General features: G+C 38.2%; 1 protein-coding gene across 1 annotated transcript in view; it reads left to right on the top strand.

Moving 5' to 3' along the window:
- Positions 1-6,150: 6,150 nt before the first annotated feature.
- Positions 6,151-18,979, top strand: part of ANO4 (anoctamin 4) — a 144,333-nt gene continuing 131,504 nt past the window's right edge. The window contains exons 1-2 of the mRNA XM_035551662.1: positions 6,151-6,613; positions 7,233-7,387. The gene's annotated coding sequence lies outside the window, so the exon portion shown is untranslated. The remainder of the gene's footprint in view (positions 6,614-7,232; positions 7,388-18,979) is intronic.

The raw sequence follows: 18,979 nt of genomic DNA, 5'->3' as shown, positions 1-18,979 counted from the left end.
CTCTCTGTCATTATACATGGTAAGTTGTTTTATTTAGTATAAAATCATTGTAGCTCCAGAACTGCTAGATGCATGACTAAAGTTTAAGGCTGCATACATACTTTTTATTATCTTATAATACATTAGCAAACAAAAAGAGCAGGGCAGGAAAGCTTTTATTTTATGAAAAGCCTGGAGAAGAAAAGTTAAAACTAGACAGAATTAAGAGTAAATGATTACACAAGTGGAACTCAGAAGGGAAAATAAAAACTGTTTTTGAAACCTTGAGCTCACTTTTTTTGTTGTTGTTGTTAATAACTTCACTATTCCTTGTATTGAGAATATATAGAAATAATGTTTTAATCTTTTTCAACAAGGAAAGGAAAATCACTACGTTTCATGAGTCATGTAACAGCGGGCATCTGAATTAGCTATTTGCAGAGGTCCTGTAAGTATAGCTGCAGTGCTAGCCACAGAGACACATTTAGACTGATTGGTACTCAACCTGTGTTCTCTGCAAGACCTATTCCTCCCTCCAAGCACTGTGCAAGTTGCTACAGGTTTCCATTTTTGTTTTTGTCATTGCAAGGTGGTATTTATTTTTGCAAATGTTTTCTCTTTTTTTTGAGGCCAGAGGTTGTTAGTGCCTTGCCTATCAGCCCATTCTACCCGGTAGGTTTCGTATTCCTCTAAAGAACCTCTTACTAACCTCCCCCTTCTAGCTCCTGTCATTACAGGAGGTGGTAACATTCCTTCTCTTGTATTTGAGTTTGTCTACTGGGTTGCATGGTGCGGGGCAGCTTCCCACTGGCCCCTCGTGGGTTTGAATTGCCTGTGTCAGATGAGCTGGCTCTAGTTTTACCTGATGCAGACATGCTACAGCTACTATGCAGCTACTTTGCAGTTGTCTTTCCTTTTGTCTCCATCTTTTTCCTGCACTAAGAGCCGTCTCCTAGTTCCAGCATTTTAGAGCATCGGTTTTCCTTTCGTCCACACAAAAGACTTGGACTGATGCATCTGCGTGTTGTGGCCTCCGTCCTTTGTTCTCTTGTTGTGATGGTCTGCCTGCCCAGCTGGCACTCCTTGGCTGTCCCTGAGGTGTGTGCTTCACAGCCCAGCACACCTCCCAGCCCGCCGGTGGCCTCACTTCTCTGGCTTGTGCTGAGCTGCTCTGCAGAGCTGGGGAGGTTGCAGTAGAGTTGTCCCACTTTAAAATATGTTGGTGCCTTCCCACCTGTCTTGCCCTTGCCACTAAGCTCTTTTTAATTGCTGAATATCCAGGTGAAGAAGATGTGTGCATACACTTCCCTCTGAAGTCGAACTGCTTTATTGTGTTTATTCTGACTTATCTTTTGAACTTAATGTGTTGGATGGTAAAACAGCTGCCTTCTGTTTACATACAGTAATACTAGTGAAAGGATCACAAGCCATTTGCATAGCCTGTGTCTCAGAATTTGGAAGAGTCATCTGCTGTGATTACATGCTATCACTGAAAGTGAACAGACCTCCTCTGTGTTCTCCGAGAGTGATAAATCCCCCTCTGATCTGTTCCTCAGCTTCCACTGTATGAGGCAGGCATATGTTTAAGCCCCAGGACTGGTATTGTGATATACAACTTTGCTTTTCTCTGTCCTTCCATGAGAAATGTTGTTCATCTCATGCTGTCATCCCTTAATTCTGCTGGGACAATATGGAACTCCCTTCAGACAGAATCCAGTCTTGAATGGGGACCACATCTCTCACTTGGCAGCAGGAGGTGCAAGGAGATACATTTGCCCCTTGTACTCTGCCTAATCAGAAAAATTGCCTGTGAATGATTTTTGAGCGCTGTAGAAAGTATGTGCTTTTTGGTATTTCTGCTAGCATTAGCAACCATCTTGTTTTCAGTCCATACAACTGCTTCTGTTTTGTCAGGTCTGCTATTATGTATTCTGGGCTGATGGGACTGCTTGAAGGCTGCTGTGGTTGATGTCTCCTGCTCAACGGTGCAGTTGTGGCTGGTTCATGGGCCATCTCTTCACTAATCACTAATTAATCCTGTACTAATATGCTAAGACTACTGCTTTGCTTATTTCTTTACTTACCCAGTCAAATGTCTGTTCCCAGGCTTGGACTATTGCCACTGGTCACCAGCTTTTGCTAGCTGCCTTGAGCACCCTCAGGATGCTGTGTGAAGGATAAGGAGGTATAACTGATCATTACTTGAGTCCTTTTGCCTCCTTGGTCTGAGCATTTCCTGCGCTTGGGTAGAGCCTTTCCGATGTCCTCAGATGTTTGATGTGTAGGCAGCTTCCCCAGTATGCTGCTCTAAGTACTTGCTAAGAATTGGATGCAGCTTAATGCCACATTCCTGGATTGTCTCTGCCTCATCTGAGTTTCTCCTACAAAAGCACTCCTTGCTGAAATGTTGTTACTTGTTGGTTCAGTTCACACTTCACCTCTAGACCCTGGTTGATGTTTGCCACAGATCAGAGTCAACAGTACTTTAGACCTCTCCATCAAAGACACCAAGGAAGCTAATCGCCTTCATTATGCCAAGACTTCTTAATGCCACAGGCAGTGGATAATTTTGCCCTAGGTTAAATGGGTTCCCATGTCCTTCACAGGTACTAAATTGGAATGATTCCTCCTAAACAGGAATTTATAGTCAGTGCTTTTGTCCATGGGTCTGTGGAGGCTCCTGCCAGAGGGTTTTGTCCCTCATACTAGGCTGTTGTTTGTTTCAGTTAGGCACATTTTCATCACAGTCAGTCCAGTTACTTTTTCAATGACTCCTCTGTGGGTAACATAATCAAGTATTTCAGGAAGCTTGGAGCTGTACAGAGGGAAACCAGATGATTTATTGCTCAAGCTCTGAGCATGCAGCACTTTGGGAACATCATGTGCAGTCCTCTCCCAGTACTGCTCTCCGACCTTGGCTTACACTGCCCTTCTGACATGCAGTGTGGAAAATGTCCCCAAAGTCTGCTTCTGAAGGCTCTGAACGGCAATGTCTGCTCTTTCATAGATATACTAGATGCCATACATTTATGTAGCAGTCACAGATTGCTACTATGGCATATTAATATCCCTTGGCCACAATTCCTCCGTCTAATGGTGCCACTTAGGAGTGCTGCAGGAGATTACATTGCAGTGACTCCCCCATCCAGCTGGAGCTGAATTGGTCATTGATCTCATAGCAAAGTTGCAAATTTAGCAGCTGAATTGCTGGCAGCTTGATCTGGTAATGCAGGATACTGAGTTATTGAATTCGCTATATTCACACAGCAGCTCTCTCTCATCTGGAAATGATGGGGAAGGTAAAACTGGACTGCATTGGAAGGGGGAATACTGACCTGTCACTCTGCCCCATGATAATGAGAAAGGCCCTGGGTGAAGGGAGGAACCTGTGTTTTTCTTCTCCCTTTCCAAGTAAATTCTTTTCTCTTTTCTGATTTCTGGGATCTGTCAGTTAAAGCCTTATCTCTTTGTTCTGTGCTACTAGCACACATCATTTTGATCCAGTCCCAGGATAGCTCAGCTGGTCTTACTATCTGGAAACCTGTCTTGATGTTTAGATCTGTGTCTCTGCAGTGCCTTCTTGACAGCTGGAAACATCCAGAAAAGTTTTTCTGTCTAATTAAAAGAGTCCCTTATGTTTCCAAGGCTACCTATAACATTGAAATTCCAAGTTTGTAATGAAAGTATCTATTTCTCATGCCGTGTCTTCTCCTCTTTCTGAGAGGAGGGCAAAAAAAATCCATTTTTTATTCCCATTCTGTGTAAGATCAAAAACTGTACAGAACTTTTACCATGTATTCACGTTTTGGATATTGTATTGGGCAGCTGTGTCTTCATTTGCTTCTTACCTTCATTTCCTAGGGAGCAAGCTCCTGGGAGGACCTCAGATGTGCTCTAAGGAGAGAAAGGAGATTACAACATGTATCTGAACTGACATATGTCTGCCCATGGTGGCCCAGGGATTTCTCTGGCTTCCTCCCCTGATATCTGACCCTAGGGCTTTTCCCCCCTCCTTAATGTGCCTAATGTGCTAGAATCCCTTGAAGTGTGGCTTAGGTGAAAACCTTGTTTCCAACTCCATGGGTTCCTTCTCTTTCACAGTGTCAAGAATTAGCCAGTTAGGCTCTCCTTGCCAGCCAGCATCCTCCACAGTATGTTCATGTATTGCCTGCTTGTTCTGAATGCTGACACTATCCTAGTGAAGGACCAGAAGGGCAACAGTCAGTCATCTGAGCACTTAGTTACCAGACAACTTAACTTATAATCACCAAAAATTCCATCTGTGTGCCTTGGACTCTTCAAAGACAACAGTACCTCTTAAATTAAGTTTTAAACTAAAGCTTTCTTGGCATTATTATTTGTAAAGCTCAGAACAAATTAAAAATAGAGGATAGTTATACAGAATGTGTTTGTTCATTTTTCATGTACTTGTTCAATTGAATGCCAAAGCTTGAACAGATCAGCACTGGTTATATCCTTTCAGGATATCAACAGGCTCACATCACTGTGTGAAGAACTATGAAATAGCTCCCACTTTTTCTTCTGGCTGTTTGTGGTGGTTAGGTCCAAGTCTTGCAGGAGTCCCAGGCCATCATGTAAGGCCTGATCCAGTAGCTCATTCACCTCTCCATCAATGCCAGCTCATACAGCTTGCTGAACCATCAATCCTGTCCTCTTTAGGGATTTCCTGCCTTCAAAGTGCTATGTCTGCAAGCTGTGATCTTGAATTCATGCATAATCCAATGCCTGTTGCAGATATGATATTGCCTTTCAAGTAGAGTGGGTGTTACAGGCTTCACTGGCCAGTATTCAGACTAGTTCCCATCTAGTTTATATCGCCCCTAAGCTGTAGTGTTTCCAAAGCCATTCACAAACACCCTAGGTAGGAAGAAATTGTTTTGCAGCTTCCTGAAGCTGAGTAAACAAGAAAAAAAATCATAGTCTAAGGAAGATGCTAGTTCAAGAAAATGAAACATAAAGAGGCGAAAGGAAAGAAACAAAAGTACGAAGCACATGAATGATGTTTCAGTACTGTTCTCAGTTTGTTTACTTTACTCATGGACACAAAATTCATCTCAACTTTCACAGACATTTAATGGAGTGAGTTAGTTCCAGTGATTCTCAGTTGTGTTTTTGTTGTTGTTGTAGTTTTTTTCTTTTTCTGAGCTAAACAGAGACCTCTGTCAGCTGCATGGAAACCTCCATCCACTTCTCTGCTCCCAGGTGGAATTTGGAGGTAGCAGGCAAGGGCTACACAGGTTTGTAGACCACTGAAAATTATAGAGGTTTATAGAGGATTATAGAGGAATATTAGCAATACATAATGCTCCTCACCATCTCACCTCAGTGTCTTCCAGTGACGTATGGTGCTTTTCAAGTCCAGTATGAACATTCATACCTTTAAATGAAGATAAACCAATAACTTAGAAGTTAGTCTTTGATGGTGCAGAGTAGCAAAGCTGAGCAGTGACTGGCGTGATTTATCTCTCTTCCAGTATCTCTCAGTTCCACCATTTGTGTGCCCAGTACTGTGTGTGCTTAGTTTAAAAACATACACTGTTAGTAACATGATGTTGCTGATTATCTCTCTAAAAAGCTCTTCTGGGACAAATATAATTTCTTCAAGATAAATCCAAAAACTGAGCAATAACTTCTCAGAATGTTCTGTCTCTTGTGACCCAGAGGAGTTAATATTTCAAATTCCTGCTTAGTTTTCACATATCTCAACATTTTTGTTTCTGTGGCTTTGTAGAATTTAGAATTCTTGTGCTCTTTAAGCATGTGCTTCCACTTCTGTTGCATGAATGTGCATTCCTGAAATGACTTTTTGATAATAAGTTTGTGTATATTTATCACTGAGTCAAAAGCTGTGTATGTGTTTTCAGTGCAAGGAACAAAATCTCTTTGATGAAAATCAATGGAGGAAGATAGTATTCAGGATATGGTTGCTCTTGTTCTTTTTTTATTATTATTATTTTTATTTTTTCCCCATCAACTGAAGCTGGCAAAAGCTTGTTTTCTTACCTGTCTGGAATAATCTTGAGGAATCCTGGGCTTATTTCCACGAAAGTAGACGAACACTGGAAATTATCAATCTCTAAGGAGATTTGGGAAGATTGGATTTCTGAAGTGTAGTTTGTCTCTGTGGTTCTTAAAAAGACTCTTATTCAGGAACGAATATAAGGAACAGTTAGAGGTTTCATCTATTTGCTTTCTCCGTAAAAGTTAGTGTGTAAAAGAGTGAACTTAACTGTTGATAACAGACATAAAATCTTGAGACACTTGTAGCAGTTTAACTGTTTGCACTTTGGACTCCTGTTTTCTCCCTGCTCAGCAAAAACGGTTTTTGTGTTTAAAACAGTTAGCTGCTAAATACAGTTCTTTGGCAATTCTTGTACATTGAAATCAAACTGGACTTTTTTTAGGGAACAGGGAGTTACTGAGAGGTGTGATCCTTCTCTGTATGAAAAAGCAAAATGGCATGTGCTGTTGTACAAGTGATTTAGGAGCACCATTGCTTCTCTAAAGGCTGGGGGCAGAGGTGATGCCCATTTCCTATCCAACTTTCATTTCGTTTATACCTGTAATTCTGGTGTCACGCAGATAACAGTTTTTCCCCTGGAAGCCATAATAGGTAAATATGAAGCATAAGGATTTATTAAACATTATGGTTAGTAAAGATAAAGTAGTAATAGTGCCTGTTTGTCTGTTCTGCCGTTTTAAATTGTTGATTTGTTTCATTGTCTTCATGACCATTTGTTTAACTTCTTAAAATCATTTGCTATAACTTAGATTATTTTTTGTTTACTATGACTGGTGTGGTAGTAGATCAAGTAAAGTCTTTCCTGGCTAATCATTCAAAGTAAAATGAGTGACACCCAGGCACCAAACCTCATGAGATGCAGCATGCTTTTTCCTTCTTGCCATTTAAACTATAGCTTTAAGGTCAAAAAAGTCTTTGAAAAAAATTTTTGATTGTTTTAAAATCAACTTTGTCTATGTCAGAAATTTTAATTGTGCTTGTACACATCTTTCTGTCTAGAAAAATAAAATATTAAACACATAATGAATAATGCAGCTGTCTCACAATACTGTGAATAAGGAAGTCATAAATTGCCTGGGTATTGAACTTGCACAACATTTACTATTATTTCTGGAGTGACAGCTTATGCAGGTACAAGTTGCATGATGTAATGTTGAGCATTATATATGTTTTTAGAGAAGAAATTGTACTTTTCCATCTCCCACTGCAGGAGCAGGGCTGCATGCTTGTCTGCTCCCTGCAGTAACAGAGTTGTGTGGAAAGCCAAGGTTTAATGCAGCACTGTACTGAGGAGGAGTCAATAGATGGAGACATCCATGTGAAATTTCATCTTGAGCCATGAAAAGAAAACTGAAGATACCTTAGGTAAAGAGTTGTTGATGACCTTTGCCTTCAAGACTCTTCTTTGAGTATGCACTTCTGTTCTCTCTCTTGTCATGCAATGATGCTGTCTCAGTTGACTCTGCTTCACTGTTTTTGCTGCTGAGCACCAGTTACCACTGCTATTCCCTCCTTACCTTTTCTCCTTCCTTTCACTAATATAACCTGGTCTGTTGGCTGCAGTTGGACCTCTGGAAGATGCTGCTTTTGTCCATCAGTTCTTTCTTCCATTAATATATTTTTCTTTCATTTTTAGGTAAAAATAAATGTTTCTAATGTTCTTGTTCAGTGAAAATGTCTCTGTTGCTGAAGTTTCAGTGGCACAGATGCTCTATCTTTTAGTCTTCAAGACAGATTTTCATTCCCATTTGCCTTGCAGAGGACTGGGCCCTAGTATGGAGCATTTCTTCTTTAAAGAAAAAACTTTAAAAGGGGAGAATTTCACTTTTAAAATTAATCACCATGGCAACCCTTACAGTGAATTTCCAAACATAGAAAGTTGCCTTTAAGAAGCATGGTTCTCTAAGAGAAAGGTGAGTTTTTACAGCTTCTAACAATGTTCCCAGAGAATATAAGATTTTACACAAATCAGTTAGAGGGACTTTTACAGAAAGAAAGGAAAAGTTATATGATTGTGGTGGTTGTCTTTTTTATTATTATTTAAAGAGTCTGCATGCTAACTAATTTCATCATAATGCTGGCTTAAAATAGACTTGGAGAACTAGATAGAGCCTAGCAGTAATACTTGTGATAAGATATCGCTAAATATCATCTAGGTGAATTTATAGTTAACTATTTGCTAATGATTCTCTCATATATATAATAATATTTTTCCTAGTTTTGGACTTTTTTTTATGCATATCCAGAATCCTACTAGTAAATACTAAATACTGTTTTTAAAATAAAAAAAAAATAAATTAATTAAAAAGATAATAATAATAAAAAGAATGTGAAGTAATAGAATAAGGGGGGGAAAAAGCCATTCATGCACTAAAAGCAGAAAATCCCTCACACATTACAGTTCAGTGAAATGTAACTTTAGTAGTCATCTCTGTGTTCCTCCAACTTCTCTCAGTACTCAGCTGAATTATTTGATACCCCTATATCTGTGTGTATTATATCCAAGGAATATGGAATTTCTTTTCCTACTGGAAATTCACCAGTGAAAATATTGTTATGCACCATATGAAATCCTGACTTTTTCCCTGAAATGGGAACTCTGGTGTTTCATTGTGAAATCACCTGTTTCATTCTGAATCGCAGTAAGAGCATTTTACAGTGAAACTTTTAATGTCCAAAGGTGTGAGACTTCTTCTGGGAGAAGGAGCTAAAGAAACTCCATCTCAGCGAAGATTTCAGAGGGTGGTACAGAGGCTGATGGACTGGCGAGAGACAGTTTTAATCAAATTGCAATTTTACCATGGAGAATGTTTTTTGTTTTTTTTTGAAAAAAAAAACAGCTCTACTGAGGGTGAATATAACAATCAGAAAGTGTATGTGAGAGTGGGGGAGCGTTCCTGCAAGGCACATAGGGTGCAGGAGGACAGGTCAGCAGAGGGGTGTCCTCATCTCCTTTCACACCATCTGGGAGCGTAACTGCAGGGTCTGGGCTGCCCACAGGTGGGTGGTTGAGCCACACCGCTGATATCCGTAACGGGCACAGTGGGCTCTGGCTGTGTGCTCGCCACCAGGTTTTACTTAGCTGTCTTGCTAAATAGAAGTCTCTTGTTCTGTTGTATTACACTGGTCTGGTCTTCAACATGGAGAAAGCAAGGAGATTCTTCTGGGGTCAGGGATGGGTGATGCTGTCAGTGCTCCAGACGTATTTCTCTGTGCATTGCCTATCTGGAGGAAATAATTCACAAAGCACCTCCAAGCATGGGAAAGTTCAGGAAAGACTTCTTTTCATTTTATTAATGTAACAAGTCATTTAAAAGTGACAGCCTTAAGTTCAATACCTCAGTAGTTCAATTAAAAGGAAATGCAGTTAAAAATAAGCTCAATTACTGAATTATTCATATTATGTAACATCTTTAGAAAAGTCTCACCTTTACAGCAAAGTTAGCAGTAAAGTTTGTTATCTGAAGTGTATGCTCTTTTAAGACGTCTCTGCCACCATACAGTGGTATTCTTAATTCATATGAAATATGAGTAAGCAAAAGATTGCCTGTTTAATGGAGGATATCATCAGTGTGAGCTGAAGGGTTGCTTCTTCTTGTGTGTAAAAGTCCTATCAAGAACTTTATTTTAAATTCCAAAGTCAGCTGAAAGCTTGACAGGGTGTTTGGGCAGCGAGCAGCTCAGCAAGCAGTACATTTGCAAAATACCACTGAGGCATGGGATTGTGTCTGTAAGAAAGCCAACTGCAGGTTATACCAAATGACTGCAAGTTGAACAAGAGGGTTTCAGAAAATAAATAATTGTCATGAATTACCATGACTGAGTTTCTGAAAAATTGGCCGAAAGACTGACCTTAAGCAGGCTGTCAAATGCTTTCCTTCCCCATTGCTTCTGATTGATGGGATTATAGGTGGATCAAAATATTTCTCATACAATCCATCTGCATGTAGTAAAACCTAGAACATACACTTTTTACCGAGAAAGTTAAATTTGGAATTTGCAAGTATGGAAGATGCATTTTTATTTTCATGTTTTTAAAGACAATGCCTGCTCATTTCTATAGAAAGGGTGAACATTAGTCTTTATGCATCGTAAATAACAACTGTAGTTTTATAACTAAGGAGAAGAGATGAGCTGCGACACAGACCAATAAAAAAGGTAGAACTTTATTTTGTGCATTTACAGACTCTTGCACTTGTATAAATCAGAAGGAAAGTACTCAGGGAATAATCATTATGCAAGAATTAAGAACATTTATGGCCTATATTCACTGAATGGGAACTTAGTGTCAGGAAGAGTAATCACTGAATTTTAATTGTGGATATTCAGAGAGATTGGATTAAAGTAACTGCTTTTATTTTTTTTATTTTTTTTTAATTGAGGATAATATATAAGATATTCTGACATAAGTAGTTAAATTCAAAGAAGGAAAAAAACAGGGAGCGAACAGACAAGAGCACCAAGTAGCTTAAGTACATTTGGACAGCACTATTCGGGGTTTAGGAACTCTTATGACTCACCATTGTATTTGGTCTAATATTTAACTTCTGATGTACTTTCCCATAAAATGGGTTGTTAACTGAGAAAGCTGAGAAGAAAAAAAGGCTCAAGATTGTAAATGATGGAATTTTCTTTATCTTGGTTGGTTTAGGTTTAGTTTTTAAAGGACCGGGTAAAGACTCATCATTAGAAAATACATTATGTGAGGAATGAGTTTGAGAGTTGCTGTCCTGGTTGTACACAAAACCAGCCGTTTGTGGGGGGGGGAAAAAAAAAAAAAAGGAATGTAATAATAATAATTTTCTTACCATGGCTTGATTACTGAAGGAGATAGCAGCAGCAGCCATAAAATGAATACCATGCCGTAAAATTAATACCAAGTAGAGATGTCACATAAGGAGACTGAAAACATCATGAATATTGTCAGGAACTGAAAGGAAATAGTCTACCATATTATGTTCTTACTTGATCCTCATTTTTCTCACAAAACTTCATCCCTTACAATTCTAATTCATCTATTTCTTTCACTCCTAGGCACATAATATACTTTATTGATTGAAGCATTAAAATCATCTTTGGAAATCTATTTCAAGACTGCAGTTAGTGCAGTTGGAATTATGACTGCTGGAGCAGTCCTTTGTAAACAGGCTCATATTGCTTTGTAAATGAAGAAAAATGTTGCTGTTTGGCTAGCTCCTCATGCAAATTTAACAAGAGTATCTCTTGTTAAAGTCCATCCCTTTCAGGACATAGATTTGTGATCATAAAGGTATTTGAAGAAAGAGATGAGTCCAGTGGGATCCATGATTTTTTAGTGCCATTTTGATTCTAGGGCTGATATCTAATACAAAGAGGTACACATTTCTCTTTCTTTTAGAGACTTTCTAAGACAGCTTTCCATAACTGTGTGTAACCAGACATTCACCCAGGGGCTGAATTAAGGAGTCCATGTGTATTTATTTTTTATTATTGTTTTGTTTGATTTTTTTTTAATTTTATTTTATTTTTAAAGAAGGGTCTTTCATTTGGAAGGCATTGATGTTATTTTGGGGTTTGTTAGGTGTTTTTTGCTTGTCTTGTTTTGATTTTTTTTTGATTGTTTGTTATTTCCCATTGACTAGCAGACCCTTCAGTATTTTTAGGTTTAAGTGCCCTACTGATGAATTTGACTATTCTCTTGGTTTCTAAATATGCTGCTACCTACTGTATTTGAGTTTTCTCTTTGTGGATGGTACCATCTTAGCAGTAGAGAACACAATCATACTTAACCACTCAGGTGCTGCATATTTTTCAAAGACAGCCCTGGTTAATGACACATTAGGCTCTTCTCTGAATTATTACTAACAAGATTCATGATCGTACAGGTAGTTTTGGTGATGAAATTTCACCTTGTGGAATGTTCATAAGGACTGAATTCTACAAATCTCTTTAACTGCATGGTCTGGACTCAGAGGAATGGTATCTGTGAACAGGAACAGTCTTTCTTCCTTAACTGTCTGCTTTTTTTGAATACTGAAATGTTCAGCACTTGAGATATTCAGAACAATTTAAACATCATTCTCAGATTGGAATGTCCTGACAAAGATAATTTAGAAATGTTTATAAAGTTTGCTGCACATGCTTTGTGATTTTATTTATTTATTTATTACTTTCTGTAGGAGTTTTTTTAAACGAATCATCAGTAATGGGACATTCGGTGTCAGAGGTATGAATGAAGACAAGGAAGTTTTCTAGGAATAATATTTGTGAGTGTCCTTTCACTGAAAAAGATGGCAGTCATAGAAGCTAACTCTAGGCACAAGTTTCTTTTTACAGGTTCTCTCTATAATCAGATTTTTTCAGGTGGATTTAGAAAATTCATGTCTATCCTGAGCCTTTCTTTAACCTTTAGGAATATACAACTAACTTCTTATATATGTTGTGCATAACACACACCTTAAAGTCTGTCATACATTATGTGGTTTTCTGAATTGTTAGTGTCAGAGAATTATTCACACATGAAAGAATGATGGGCCTTGCCCTTGCACAAGCTTGTTATTCAGTAAATGTGTTACACTGACTGCCTTTTACAAAAGAGAATCTGTATATTATAGACCTCACATCTTATGATGTAGTTACTGGGTTTTTATTGCTTCCTAACATTTTTTTCTGATCCTGCTATAAAGAGCTTCAGAAATTAAAATGGTAGTGGTCAGTACAGCACTTTTTCCCCATCTCCACTCTGACAAGTTCAGACAATCATTATGTGATTATTGCTTTGTTTCAGAGCTTATTGGTCTTCCACCAGAAATATGATGTAGCTCAGAACAGAAATAAGTATGACCTACGCACTTTAGTCAGTCCGGGTTGACATAAGTTGAGAACAATCAATTGGATCCCTCTGAGGAACGTGTGTATGAACATGGCAGGTTTACATACTCTTTTCAAGAGCATCTTGTTATTGTTAATTGCCTAGAGTCCTGACAGAAAGATGAAATAGCAGATGAACACAGATTTTCACTGGCATCTGCTGCACACTACAGCTGCCATCTCCTCTGGGGATCACCTTCATTTTATGACCATTTAGAAATCTTGGCACCATAGGCTTTATTGCAAACAAAATGGTTACTTGCCAAGAGAGTGTGCTGGAAATTAATGGTGCACGAGAGAAAGACATGCACCACACATGCCTCAACATTTTTTATATAATTGGCCCTTGATAACATCTTTTAGGGCCTAGGATGTGTCCACAGTTCCCAGATATTGTGAACAGCCTCTATGTCCACCAAGGACAGTCGTTCCAGAGGGCAAAAACCCTCCTAGGCACTGGACTTAACCCAGCACAGGTGACCTACGTAGTCAGATGTACATCAATCCAGATACCTATTTAGTTCAAAAGTGTTTTATTCAAATGTATTTTATTCAAAAGTGCTTTATTCAAATTCACCTTGCTGCAGTATAGGACACAAGATTTTTTTTTACCATCAGGGAGAGTTCATGGGGCTGGAGCTGTGTGAGGGTGGTTTCTACAAGTCAACATGAATTCTCCTCATTTTCTCCATCCTTTTTTTTCTACCCGAGCTGTGTAAGGGACCATGCTGTAGTGCCCGAGAGTATGGATGGCACACTGGTCCTCTAAACGGGATGTAAAAAAGACAGTTAAATTAAGCCTAGTTACTGTGCTGAAAATTGTTACTGACTGCCCTGTGGAGGCAGACACATTCAGACATATCCTGAGCTATCGTTTTCCCCATCTGTGAAGTCTTCTGGGTTTTTCCTGTTCCACAGATGATGTCTCAGATTGATTGTGCTGTTCTGCATTATAGAGAATATCCAATTAAATAAAATAAATTGAGACTTACGATATTTGAAATGTAGCAGTTGGTATTCAGGCAGCATATTATAATGTAAAAAGAGAGAGGGGGAGGGGGAAGGTACGGGGGAGGTGGTGGGGAGAGGGAGATTGAAAAAGAAGGCCCTGCTTTTAAAAACTACCTACACATGAAGTATATCTGATGGTTAGTACTTCACTTCTTTCTTTGGTCAGTAAAAAGCCTCTGGGACTTGTCTTAGTGTTTGGTTTCACTGGATATTGTGGTTTGCCCTGATGTTTGTACTGCCTATTAGAGCTGTGTGTGCTGTTACCTTTTACTGTGCGCATACAAGCAAAAGGCTAAAAATCGGTGCAGGCTGGCTTAAAGAGGATGTCCTTGATTTTAGAAAATCGGAGAAATAGCTAGTTGTGAATGAAGAAAAAAATTTTGAACACAGCACTTAACGCAAGTGACAGTAAGTTTTAAATGATCTCAACGCTGAGTCTATTTTTGGCAAGTAAATGGTGCACATATGTAGTAAAATGAGTGAGAAGAGTTACTGTATAGTTTCCAAATCAGTAAGTGCCACTTAAGAATACAGAGCCAATCTCCCAATTTCTTTTAAAACATAGATATTGCCTCAGAAAATGAAGAGCTGACACAACGTTATTTATTGTGACAGAAACAGAGATCTGAATCTGTTGCTTTCTGTATGAATCTACATTCATGGTAGTGAGAGTGGATCAAAAGCCAGAACACCCAATCAACAGAAATTCTGATATTCTTGAATTTTTTTTCTTTGAATCTCTTTTTGAGCAATTTTGGAAGTCACTTTTGAACACATAGCTTAAAATATTTCTATCAAAATTAGCTTCTAGACGGATGAAATATTTCATATTGATGGGATTCCTTGTTTCACTGTATTTTGTTTTATTTTGTTGATGTGTTTTGCCCTCTGGTTTTAGTTTCTATGTTTAAATTATTTCTTACTCTTTGTATATTACAGTAAAACATTAGTTGATGATTGGTATTCCAGATGGTGTTTCAGTAATTGATACAATAATTGTTTTTTGGCTTGCTCAGAGACAACTGGTATTCTAATTGGTAATTTATATTCAATTTGATATGTTAGATTGCATTTTCAAAGTAACAAGTCATTACAATATAAAAAGCCAAGATATTCCAGTCCAGATAGGGTCGGATTTATTTTCTAAACAAACTTTTTGACAGCACAAACAGCAACATATTTTTTTTTCTTAACAAAATGACAATTTTTTTATAGAGAAACAATCTACTGAAAACTTAGTTTTCAGTGTCTACTGTGACTATCATGTTTCAGGCATTTCAGGGCAAGGTGTACTTTCTCACACCTATTTCCATATTAGAGCAAGCAAAGGAACTTTATCCTTTTTTTTTTTTTAAACAAATTATGCTTACAAATGGTACATATGAGTATATATGGTTTTAATGCTGTTGAAAGTTACAGGTGCAACAATAGAGTAAATCAAAGTGGATACTAAAACAAAAAGAGTAACAAAGACCTCAACACAGTGAAACCCAGTAGGAATTAAGTCAGTGGGAATAGTGACAAATGACACTGGCAGCTTGCTGGGAGAACTGATGTGTGGCATGTCTTACAAAATTGTTAGGCATATATCCTGACAGTCTTGAAAAAAAAAAAAGAGAAGCTTATAGACACTTTTTATTTTTTTTTTAATTTATTTTATTTATTTTATTTCACTTTTTTTTGTAGAGAGGAAATAAAAAGTGAAACATTAGACAGAAATGATAATACAAGAGTTAGAAATGCATCAAACTAGACATCTTGGGGAGAAAAAAAAAATCAAAAAAATCCATTTACTCACTTGGGCTCATAAGCTTTGCATAAGCAGCACCTTGCATTCAGTACCATGGTCAGTACCTGAGACAGTACAGGTGGAAGCAGCCCAGCTTCAGGGACATGAAGGGACAGCTCCATGCACCTCTGTGCACTTGTTTTATGGTTATGCCCTCCAACAAGGAGTCCCATCATCACTCTCAAGTAAAGCAAAGGTTCCTCCTGCAAGCTGCCTGCAGCATACCCACGACAACAACCAACAAGTCAAGAACAACCAAAAAAAGCTTTATATTCACTCAGCTACTCTTTTTACTTCATTCATGCCTAAAGACAACAAATAGTTTTTCGGCCTGTCATGCTGGCTGTTAAAGTAGGACTTTTATGATTCTCTCCAAGGTATTTTCATGGCTTTGTCCTGCTTCTCTTTGAGCCCTACAGGAATTTTTCAGTCATGGTAGATAATCACCATCAAATATGGTTGTTATACTTTAATATACTTTAAAAAAAATGTTATTAAAGTTTGTTATACTTTTTATATACTTATTAGAGCTTGTTATACTTTAATAAACTACATTCTAGTCTATAAAATAAGCCTTCTGATGATGGGCCTAAGGTAAGCATAAACTTTTTATTCATTAGGGATTTGTTTTGTGTCGACAGTTAAATTAACACTGGCTCTGGATTGCAGGTATACCACAGGTAATGTAGCCACTTCTGTTAATGTAGGGAGAATAAGCTTTCCTGGCCTAAAGCATATTTGCAAGTGTAAACCTTTGTCCTCCTGGAGTCTGTGTCATTTTAGCTATTCTTTTCTAAATTGGTGCAGAGAAATCTGTGCAACCCCAGCGGGTACACAAGCTCTTTCTTCCTGGAGTCCTGTTTCTAGTTCAGACATCCTTTTGATCACAGTTCACAACATAAATCTTAACACTGATAGTGACTGGCAGGCACAGGATGATGCCAGCCATCTAGTTGAAGGAGGGTAATTGGGGAAAAAAAAAAAAAAAAAAAGATGCTCTGACAGGTAAAATGCCTTTGTGAAGATTTGATTTGCTGATACAGGAAGGCTATACAGCAATGCTTTTACAGATGTGATAAATGTGAGACCTGGAAAGCAACTCGGTGGAAAAAGATGCAACTTGCCCATGAGAGAGGGAGCACAGTATTGTTCCCAGTAGCCTTTGCTTGACATGAGGACCTAGAGCAGGTGGGTTAGGAAGGAGGTCCCTGATTCACTAGAGGATTGCTTGAAGAGCTGGCACATGCAACACGGAGGCAAAGCCCATGTACATCTGTGTCTTGGGGCAAACAATGTTACAAGGGAAAGAACAAAATTGGAAATGTATGTCAAAGTGTCACTGTGTAAACCTATGTTGAAGCCACAGCCTGAACATCATGTATGTTGCTGGTCCTACTTTTTGAAACATTCTTCATGTACATTTCAGGCCCCCCATCCTTAAAAAAGGAAGGGGACAGAGAAGGAATAGCCAGGGATGCTCAGAGGTCCACAGCAGCCTATCTGTGAGGTGCAACAGTGTAAATTGAGTCTCCTAAACTTGGGAATAGAAACAACAGAGAGAGGATAACATGGAGCTCCGTAGTATCATGAGTGGAACAGAGAGGTAAAATAAAATAGTTATTCATGATCTATCCCAATACATGTTTGAGGGTGACAGGTTCCAGACGGAGAAAAAGAGTTATTCCTTCAGATTGTATATTTAAACTGTGTAGCTTCTTTCCATAGGAATTTATGAATGTTAAAACATTTACATAAATTCAGAATTCAGCTGGACAGATGAACTCAATGATGAGTTCAAATACTACACTTCTGCCTCAAAAAATCCTTAAGCTGGCAATTTGTTGGAGGCTTGGAGAAAGTGCTGGGAAAATATCACCATGTTCACCCTTTTCTCCTATGTAATTTCTATTGGTCACCAGTAGTGATAGGATGATGGGCTGGATGAAACTGTATTCTGACCCCCTACAGTTTATAGTAGTTATATAAAAACAAAAGCAAAAACAAAAAAACAAAACAATGGAAATGGGGTGGATCGATGACATCTCTCTTCCTTGGCTTCCTTAAGAAACATGAAAGATCATGAAATCAGGTTCATGGCGAACATAGAATAGTTCTGTATCATGTGCCACAAGGCCCAGGAAGTTTTAAGGAACTTTAAGGCAGAACTTTAAGGCCTTTGGAGGATAAATGGTGAGGCTGTCTGGCAGAGGTGGGGGGTAAGAAATGTAATTTAAAAAAAAAAAAAATATATATATATATATATATACATATATATATATATAAAATTAAACAACAAATTAGTGCATCCTGCATGTTAAACCACACTGAAAACCAAGATACATACACCATGTCTATATCCACCATGGATGTGTGAGTTTTTGAGAGAAAATAGAAAAAAAGTAACATTCACAGAACATTTTCTCAAACTTCTATGGATCTTGACAATTTTCATTTCTCCAATATATAGGGGAGAAAAGAAAAGACTATGCAGAGCAAAAACATGTAATTTATCAAAATGCACAATACTATTAAGCAGTTTTCTCTCCAGCCTGTCCTGTTTCAGGGAAGTTCTGTAACTAGAAGCTTTTTTGTTTGTTCATTTAAAGGTTTGCTCTTGTGAGGAGTTTGTTGTTGTTTTTCATCCAATATATCATCCAATATAGTCAGAAGTATTTCAACATTTTCAAAGCTGTACTTGTATAAGTACATATACACAGTATAATCTGTGTTTAGATATGATTTGTGTTACCAATGGCAAAGGAGTTGATGCTGTGTTAGGCGATATTTAAACCTATGAAAAATGATTTAATCTCATGTAGGAATCCTAATGCTGTTGTAACATTTTTCTCCAAGGTATAGAGAAAGATAGCTATGCTTTTCTGGATGTGTTTGTTATCTAAGTAGAGCATAGGAATGGAAGGAAAAAAAAATGATCTACCTTTAGACTATGCTTTCAGGCATGGGTACAGAGGGCAGCAGTGAATTTTTCTCTCCTGCTCATTCATTTCCACCTAGGATTCAGAGTAAGCAGAAGAGTCAATTGTGGCATCCAGCATAGCTGTCTCTCTGCTGAGCCTCAGATGAAAATGATTTTTCATGAGAAACCTTTTATCTTGCTTCGCTTTCTGAGCTCCTCCTTTTCAAGGCTAACTTCAAAATGTGAAAAAACTGAATATGTCTGTGGAGCATCATTGACTTTAATAGGAGATGTGGCAATTTGTGCAAGCCGAGGACCCTAGTTTTTTAAGGTGGACAAATTGGCTCATTTTCTCCTTTACTGAGCGTAAAAGTCAAAAGGAATAAAATAT

This window comes from Cygnus atratus, chromosome 1 (assembly GCF_013377495.2).
Source record: "Cygnus atratus isolate AKBS03 ecotype Queensland, Australia chromosome 1, CAtr_DNAZoo_HiC_assembly, whole genome shotgun sequence".
Lineage (NCBI taxonomy): Eukaryota > Metazoa > Chordata > Aves > Anseriformes > Anatidae > Cygnus > Cygnus atratus.
Note: the sequence above shows the minus strand (reverse complement) of the source record. Positions and strands in the feature narration are given on the sequence as shown.